The sequence below is a fragment of the Euprymna scolopes genome, chromosome 45 (assembly GCF_053919585.1).
Source record: "Euprymna scolopes isolate OS-2025 chromosome 45, ASM5391958v1, whole genome shotgun sequence".
NCBI classification, from domain to species: Eukaryota; Metazoa; Mollusca; class Cephalopoda; order Sepiida; family Sepiolidae; genus Euprymna; species Euprymna scolopes.
In genome coordinates this window covers 4,935,194-4,945,193 of record NC_136526.1, presented here as the reverse complement: position 1 = coordinate 4,945,193, position 10,000 = coordinate 4,935,194, and the positions used below count along the sequence as shown (strand labels likewise).

At 36.6% G+C, this 10,000-nt stretch overlaps 1 protein-coding gene and 1 long non-coding RNA gene across 2 annotated transcripts in view; both read left to right on the top strand.

Moving 5' to 3' along the window:
- LOC145269224 (uncharacterized) overlaps nucleotides 1–10,000 on the top strand; it is a 171,620-nt gene that overhangs the window by 137,224 nt on the left and 24,396 nt on the right. The gene's annotated exons all lie outside the window — the stretch shown is intronic.
- LOC145269228 (uncharacterized) lies at nucleotides 268–2,567 on the top strand. The gene is made up of 2 exons (XR_013864963.1): nucleotides 268–811; nucleotides 1,103–2,567. It is a non-coding gene; the product is annotated as an uncharacterized LOC145269228 (long non-coding RNA).

Genomic DNA, 10,000 nt, shown 5'->3' with positions numbered 1-10,000 from the left:
AGACCCGACGTTGCCCGGGATTGAATGATGATCAACGAATATTTCACACTCCTATATTTTTATTGTCATCGAAATCCGTGAAATCGCCCGGGAGGAAGCTTCACATGCCTCCATGCAATAACTTAGTCCAAAATATATGTCAATCTAAATTGCACTGTGGAGAACCTACTGTTTTTTTTAATAAAATTATTTTATATAAACTTCTTTCCAGTTTAGGAAAAAAAAAACCTGAAGAAATTTACGTGCGGGGTTTGAAACTACAGACCACGTCATGCAAAAAAAACATGAAACAAAAAAAGAAAACACGTAAATTGTCAAACACGCTATCAACTATACACAGGAGAATTGTCACGGCCCGTTGTTCTATCATTGTTGCTAAGCAACGACATGGAAAAAAATGGTTTTACCGATGATAGATAAATTTAAATAACTGTTTCGATTATCGGTAATTATCGGGGGGGGGGAAGTATTCTGAGACAAAACTTAACTAGTATCGCTCCCAGACTTATACACTAAAGTTCTGTAAATTTTTAAAAATCTCTTCAACCGTTTCGGAGTCTATAAGGAACGAACTCACATACGCACACAGACCAAGTTGCATTTATATAATTGTAGAGATATTTGTTTCAAGCTCAATTTTGTAGAAAGTCCGAATAGGTCTGTTGATAGAACTTTAGGCTGAAGATGTCGCGATTTCGTTTGACGTCGACCTTATTTGTTGGGAATTTGTGGTGTATATGTACCTATTTTACTATGCCTCCCCACGGGACAGAGTTAGACACCAGGGTCGTTTTTTTAACGCGGAGAAAAGGTACAAAAATAAAACGCGGTAACACGGCCAGACATTTTGTCCGTCCCTAACGCATGATTGCTATTTTTTAATTGTTTTTTAATGTCGAGCTTGATTTTCTAGGTTAAGACGCTGCAGTGAAGTGCACGGACGACATTTTGAGTATCTGTAGCATTTTAACATAGAAAACCAAGCTCGACATTAAAAAAAAACACAATAAAAAAAAAATCCTGTAGATTATGTACCTATTTACAATGCCTCCCCACGGGACAGAGTTAGACACCAGGGTCGTTTTTTTAACGCGGAGAAAAGGTACAAAAATAAAAATTGTCTCAGTCGTGAAGGATTTCTCCTCAACCGAAAGAGAACAAGAAATAGAAGTGCAGCATCTGAAGAACAGATGGTATTTATTTGCTCCCCCACTGAGCAAATTAGGCACAAGGCCGTTTTTAATGTGAGGTAAAAACCAGCTCCCCTAAAAGGGGTCACTCTGGTTACCAAAAATAATAATTGTCCCAGTATAGAGGGTTTCCCCTCCATTGACTGGTACAAATTATCTTAAGTGCAGCATCTGCCGGAACAGATGGTGTTTATTTGCTCCCCCACTGAGCAAATTAGGCACAAGGCCGTTTTTAAACATCTGCCGGAACAGATACTACACTTTGATTTTGGCCAAAAGGCCAAGAAAAAGCATCTGAAGAACAGATACTACACTTTGATCTTGACCAAAAGGCCAAATTTGTGGTGTATATGTAATGCAAGATCATCAATTATTTATCAATTATTATGAATTATGTCATGCAATATTATCAACAAAAAAAAAATGTTTTTTTTTGTTTTTACAAAGGAGACACTACCTATCAAGGCCCACAGGCCACTTGAGGATAAGTGTTAATGAGTGCACAGTAGTCAGTAGGATAATGTCGTGGTAATCGTTGGTAGTGAAAATTTTGTAAATTGGATTACTTAAGGGGGACGGTTCATCAAGAATTTGTTTACGTTGGACTTGAAGACGACCAGATTGTAGTCAGCTGGAAAGCAGGCAAACAGGTACACTTTGATGTTGACTTTCAAGCCGACTTCGAAGATGAGGATACAGTGGTATGATGTGCCCCTCACTTGAAACCATACCAAAGGCAATAACCGTGGCCGGCAACTTTGTTTTCATCACCCTCGGCACATCTCTGTTATTTGTGGCAATCCAGAGATTTTTTTTTTTTTTTTACATGGTACTCACCACTTACCAAGGCCCGGAAGCCACTCGAGAATAAGGTTAATTGCGTGTACAGTAATCAATGGGATAATATCGTAGTAATCGTTAGTAATAGAGATTTGATAAAGTGTCTTACTTAAGAGGGCGGTTCTATCAGAAATTTGTTTATGTTGGACTTGATGACATCCAAGTTGTAGTCAAGTGGAAACCAGGCAAGCGGAAGAGAGTTCCACGGGCGTGCACTTCTAAGAAAGAAGCTTTGTTCATGGAATCTATGCATCTTGAGGGTGCTGGCAATGGCCCTGTTGTCATAACTTGGATTTGAGTTGTACAGCGGCGCATCTCCGATTTCACTCCTGTCGCCCTTGGGGTTTGTACACAACTGGCCAACTAGTAGATGGTCTGCAACAAGAAAAGAAAAGAAAAGAAATCCGGTTTTCATTAAACGGAAATGGAATCATGGTCTGAAACAAAAAAGAAAAAAAGAAGAAAAAAAGAATGAAAATAAAAAAGCGAACAAAAATGAGGAAAATTAAAGAACAAATAAAATATACAACTGAAAAGGAATTTAAAAAAAAAAAAAAAAAGATAGAAAAAAATAGAAAGAAAGGAAGAAAAAAAGAAAACATCAGAAATAAAGGAAAGAGAGAGGGAAAAAAAACGCAGGATAAAAAAAAAGAAAGGAAAAGAAAAGAAAAACTGTTATTCCTGTTTTTTTTTGTTTTTTTTTTTTTTAATCTGACAATTTCCCGAGATCTCTCTCCCATCTGCCGTCTTCTCTAAGTGCTCAACATCCACCCTACGCTATCGATTATGTAAAACAATCTACACACACACACACACACACACACACACACACACACACACACACACACACACACACACCACTCTTAACCCATCAAAACCGCCTCTGTGACCTCGCCTTGATATTCGACCTCCTTGCCAAAACGGTAAAGCGATACGAAGGAAGGATGGAGTATTACTAGTGGATTGGGGGATGAGGGATGGGAAGTAGTGCTTAACTAAGAGAGAGAGGGGGGGAAGAGAGATAGGCTTCTTTACTATCATTATTTTTAAATTGCAGCAGTAGTAGTAGTAGTAATAGTAGTAGTAGTAGTAAATTAAATTGGTATTTATTTGCTTCCCAACGAAAGCAAAATGTGACACAAGGTCGTTTTTTAATGTAGGAAAAAAAACCCAGCTCCCCAACACCATTTCAGGGGAGAAAGAGATAAACAGAAGCTTTTTTTTTTTTACATGGGGGTAATCACTTATCAAGGCCCGAAGGCCACTCAGGGATAAGGGTTATTGCATGTACAGTAATCAATGAGATAGTATTGTAGTAATCATTAGTATTGGGGGTTTTGATAGAGTGTCTTACTTAAGGGGGCGGTTTGTCAGGAGTTTGTTTATGTTGGACTTGAAGACACCCAAGTTGTAGTCAGGTGGGAAACAGGCAAGCGGCAGAGAGTTCCACTGGCGTGCAGTTCTAAGAAAGAAGCTTTGTTCATGGAATCTACGTTTGGATTTAGGCACAGATAAAGAGTGGGGAAAATTATTGACAGTTGTTTCAGCCAGACGGGTGTTTCTCGTGAAAGATTGGCGAGGGGGGATGAGAGATTGAAGCTCAGACGAGCACTTGCCATGGAAATAACGATAAAAGAAAGACAGGCTCGCAATGTGGGAGAGAGGTTGCAGGGAAGAGAAAAGGGAATCCCCCACTAAGCTACGAAGTCTATTTTGTACTCTGTCAAGGCAGGATAGGCTGTTTTTAGCAGCTCCTGCTGAAGAGAGTCCGATACTGGTGATCAGAGACTGGTCTACCTCTGCTTTGGATTTGAAACCCACGGTACCAATGTTCTTATCACCTTTAACGCAGATATTATTATTATTATTATTATTATTATTATTATTATTATTATTAAATAATAATATTAATAATAATAATAATAATAATAATAATAATAATAATAATAATGTCATTAACTTCACAGTGTTGGATGTTTTACACTGCTTTCCCCCTAAAGGGTGGGGGGCTTTTAAATTACAGCTTATAAGGATAGTCAGTCAATTAGATGGAAAGCACCTGGCGTAGGATGCTTGCTGAGTCAGGCAGAACTGACTTCTGGAGTACGCTGATGTTGTCTCTGATTCCCAAGGAGTTCAGTTATTTCAAGATCATTAGGAATTGAGCCTAGCACACCTGATTATTGGCATGATGGAAATTTTCTTATTTCACAATATAGCAATTTCTGATAGTTCCGTAGTTTCTCATTCTTTTTGTTGATGTCGTTTGGGATTCGTTGGTCTTTTTGTTCTACTACTACAATATCCGGTTCCCTATGAGTCGGTCACACTGAATCATGAAATCCTAGAGAATCTTAACGTCCTTATTTTTCACTACCCCTTCTGGGTGATTCTGGGACTATTTGGGCTCCTTGCTAGAAAGTTACTTACGCCTGAGAGTATCCTGTATCTCTACATCACTACAAGGCCACCATTCACTCATGTATGGAGTATTGTTGCCACATTTGGACTGATGCATCTACTACTAGTCTCTCCCACTTAGACAGGGTTCAAAAGAGAGTCGCCAACCTAATAGGTCCTGCATTGTCAGCTAGGCTTCAACCTCTGTCACATCGACGAAATGCAGCATCCCTCTGTCTGTTTTACAAATGCAATAAAAAAAATATTTAAAAAAAAACGATAAAACCTATACAAAAAAAATATATAAAACTAATCATAGACTTTGGAATTCCCTTCCAGGGCCCTGCTTCCCCGACTGTACTGACATGCAGAAGTTCAAGTATAATGTAAACTTTCTGCTCAACTCCCTAGATTATATAATTATGTCCCAGATGGTAGCCCCTACATCAAGTGGCAATGCGCCTTGTTTGGGGTGAAAATGCAATTAAAAAAAATAAACAAAAAAAGAATAATATTATCAAAAACATACAACCTATAATTCACAAACAAACAGTTCTAGGAAAGGCACTTTGTGCAGGTTCTGTTTAGTTCTAGGTACACAGAAGGAGAAAGAGAATTTATTAACATTGGTTGTAGCTAGACGAGCTGGTGTAATGAATGGTTTACAAGGGATATTATAAAATGAATCCCAGTCGAGCACCTTCTCTGAAAGAAAGGATGCACCACCTAATGTACATGGATGACCTGAAATTGTTTGCAAAAACAAAGAGTGAATTAGAAACACTAATATACATGACCAGAATCTTTAGTCAGGATATCCAAATGGAATTCGGCATGGAAAAGTGTGCACTGCTCACCATGAGGAGGGGAAAACTAGAAGCAACAGAAGGTATAGTACTGGCCAATCAAATAGAAATGAGGGCACTAGGCGATATATAGCTTGCTTAAACCGCAATAAAAAAAAAATAAAACAATAAAACCTATACAAAAAAAATATATAAAACTAATCATTTTCTACAATTATAAATTTAAGACCTTCAGCCTCATTCCAACAAATAGCGATTGTGTTGCTGGATAGAACTAACCTGTTAATTTAAATGCCCAATGGGAGACTGCGTCTACAACAGTGAAAGAAAAAAATATATATATATATAGGTTTGACTACCACGACATTGTCGAGAGGGTTAACTATGCATCGTTCTAAAAACAGCGCTATAGCTAAACACCTGATTAATCAACATCCCTGCCACTCGCTCCAATTTCGAACACTTTTAAGTAGACAACACACCAATTCTTGAACATGCCATTAACAAACACTAATAGAGAATTAATTAAAACTAGCGGGACCTGTGGAAATTCCACGGCGGACTCATTCATATGAAATATATTGATGTTGGCATTCTTTAGATGTTCAGCGTAAATGGAAACGCTCTGATATTATTGTAGCTTTTTGGTTAAAGCTGCAAAAGTATTTATCTAAGCTAGCAGGGACGCCCGGCATAACCCGGTCATAAAGTACGCTTAAATATGATATTTTAATTCTTGCAGATTTCGTTTATATTATTATAGAGTTAATATTGTATCGATTTTTATATATTACTAGCAGGGGTACCCGGCGTTGCCTGAGTGTTTGTTTCCGGGACGGGGGGGGGGGATTTTTAAAAAATGTTATGGTAGGTAAGTAGGAAGGATCAAACCCGGAGTCATGAGTAAAAGTAAGAAAATAAAGTGTGAAAAAAAACAAAAACATCTGCAACGTTAACAGTTCGGCCACCAAGAAAAGTCCATTCCAGTTGTTTAGGAAAAAAAAAAAAACGACTACGGTAGGTCGGCGCGAACGTGAAAATATAATGTGAATTGTCCAGCACGCTAACCACTATGCCACAGAGCACTGCAGCTTAGTTTAGTGATTTTAAATAACTTCACATGAAAGAACTACGAAGCCAAACCGGTGTTCTCTTCTCAATTGTTCCTTGTGAACGATCCCCAAACGGTGTTAAGTGGTGGCAGGGGGAGGAGGAATTTATTAGAGAGAAAATATTTTACCACTTCCATTGATCTTAACCGATTTTGGCCGTGACTTCTCAGCAGAAAAAGTATAGAAATCTAAGATTATCGAGGAATTTGAGAAATAATAAGCCTATAACACACCTCAGATATTGTTCTGCCGTTTGTGCATATTATATTTGCATGAAATATCTTGATTTTTAATCCTATTAATGTCAAAATCAGACGTAAAAAAATGAGTTCATTTTATTTATATATATTATAAAGTTGCGATTTCAAAAATAAAAATGTTTATCCACATGACTTGGGTGCATTAGCTTGAATCGAAACCGAAACTAAAACTTATATATTGATTTTAAAATATAATTATCCACTGACACATGTTTCGTCGTCCACTACTTATCAGAGTGGCTGAATCCAGTGAGATTTGAAATCAAGACCCCAAAAACAAATATATATATATATATATATATATATATATATATATATATATATATATATATATAGTTTCCAGACTTTTTTCGTATGGTCACTTTTATTGACAGTACACACATGAAACTTTATGTCTCTTTCGAAGTAATCTCCTCCGGCTGCAAGGCACTTGTTGTATTGTTCTCATAACGCCAGTCTATAAGGTTTTCCTTGAGCTTAGGGAATAAACAAAAGTCGCAGGAAGCAGAGATCTGCCCGATAGGGGTATTGAGGAACTGTCTTCATACCCATTTTGGTAAAATAGCCTGATTTTCTCTTTGAACCCTTGAGACAAACTTTGCGTAAATCTTCCACATCTTCAGTTCCTCGTAAATAATTTTCTGTACAGTTCCCACACTGACATCAAACTGTGCACTTATTGTCTCCATAGACACACGACGGCCCTTATCCATGAAATTCTTTATTTGGCCAATCAACTCTGGTGTTCTGACTTTCTTACTCCTCCCACACTTCTCATCATCTTTCACAGACTCCCTGCCTTCTTGAATCTCTTATGCCACTCAAAAACTGATGCTCGATTCATGCAAGATGGTCCAAAATCAGTCTGAAACATTCCATACGTTTCCGGGGCATTTTTTTCCAAGTTTAAAACACAATTTCATTGCATATCGTTTTTCTCAAGTGTCCTAACGTCCAAATTGCATTTTTGAAATTCACCAGCTGTGACAACCGGCTTTAGTAAGGCGCATTCCAATTCCTGCTATAGCTGTTCATTTGAAGTTGAAATCATAAAAGCTCGTCAGTCATCGCGGAGTGGTGGTGGGGGTGGCGGTGGAGGTGGAGGTGGGGGCTAACCTCTCAATCCCACGTTCCGATCTTGATCTCTAAAGTTCTTGCAGTGGGAGTCGAACTAAATAATATATATATATATATATATATATATATATATATATATATATTATTTAGTTGCGTTATTTATTTTGCGTAACTTTCCCAAGAATATGTATCTCTCCTTCTCTCTTGTTATATAGATATATATATATATATATATATATATATATATATATATATATATATATATATTATTGTATATATATATATATATATTATTGTATATATATATATATATAATTGTATATATATATATATATATAATTGTATATATATATATATATATAATTGTATATATATATATATATATATATATATATATATATATATATATATATATATATATATATATATATATATATATATATATATAGCCAATAGAGTTCCGATCTTGATCTCTAAAGTTCTTGCAGTGGGAGTCGAACTAAATAATATATATATATATATATATATATATATATATATATATATATATATATATATATATATATATATGAGTCACGCCAAGAAACTAAACAATTACAGACACAGAGCTTGCTAAGCACAGAGTTAAATATGTTAGCGACTATTGGTCAAGGCTCGTTGGAAAGGTAATGATCTGACAGCAAGGTGTTTGAGAATAGACCGAACTCGAACATATGTAGGGAAATTGAGTTGAAATGACTGGGGAAAACAGATGATATACTGCAAATAAACTTAGAAAAATCCCAAACTGTGATCTTACAATGAAGGCCCAGTACAGTTTTTTTTAATACTCAAAACTAGCAGTTCAACCCGTCTTTGCTCGGGCCCTATGTACTTGTTTATAACTTTATGTGCATATATATATATATATATATATATATATATATATATATATATATAGCCAATAGAGTTTAGTTTCCTAGAAGTACATCCAATGAAACAACATGTGCCTACCAAAATAGTGCTCAATGAGTGAACAGAGCAGGTATATTAATTTTATTTATACAAACATTAATGGCTACTTATGTGCATACATGTTTCTGTAATCACTCACGTTGGGGGATTACGTCTTCAGGCCAAGAATTTACCTTCAAAAGTATGCACATATGTAGCCATTAATGTTTGTATAAATAAAATTAATATATATATATATATATATATATATATATATATATATATATATATATATATATATATATATATATATATATATAATATTGCCGTGATATTGATATACACTTTTTTTTTCGGATCTAAATATCATAAAATCAGATTGTAGACTTTTCCTTCCGTTGTATTGAAAGTCGATACAGAATCAACTTTAGCATTTGATCACGTTGGTTTACGTTTCAAAATAAGATTGATTTAGAAATACGTTTTTATTATTATTATTATTATTATTATTATTATTATATAGGTTACCGGAATCGGCTGGTGAAGGGAGGTCTGGGAGGGAAGGCGATTGAGGCACGCGTCTAGAGGTGCGTGTTGAGGGGGGGGGGTTGGAGGTGCGTGCAACACTGGTGACGAGCAGAAGGAACGCTCTATCGAGATGGTGGTTGGAGGGTAGACTTCTCTGCGTGTGTATGTGTGTGTGTGTGTGTACGAGCGACCGGATTTACCAAGCAGATAACTAAATAAAAACGGCGTTCGGTTTTTCATATCTCTCTCTCTCTCTCTCTCTCTCTCTCTCTCTCCCTCTCCCTCTCTCTCTCCCTCCCTCTCTCTCTCTCTCTCTCTCTCTCTCTCTCTCTCTCTGTGTATACACACACATCTCATACTACTACCACTCGTAAACAGTAAATATTGTTGAATATATAAGTCTTCTTTTGAGTATCCTCAGACATTTCTCACCTGGGACCGTAGAGATTCAGCGTCTCTATCCAGTGTGCCACGGTCATTGTCATTGTCTCGCCATGTCTCGGCCAACTCATCCTCTGGCCTTCTTCATGTGATTAACCACGACAGGATAGGAATGCTGAGTCTCATAACTGTATCTTCAGTAATTACTGCCTTCCATAGTTGTTGTCGTCTCACCACGTTTTTGGCAAACTAATACTTTGGCCTGCTTGAAAGGATTGAAACCGCTATCTTCAGACAATGCTCACCTGGAACTGTAGAGATTAAACGTCTCTATCCACTGCGCCACAGGCCCCATAGGGCCTCAAAGGGCCTCGAAGGGTGATCAAGATTGGATTTTTTTTTTTTTTTTGTTATCTGATCTTCCATTGTCCAGTCTGTACCGAATCGTATATATTATTTAATTAATTAAGGGA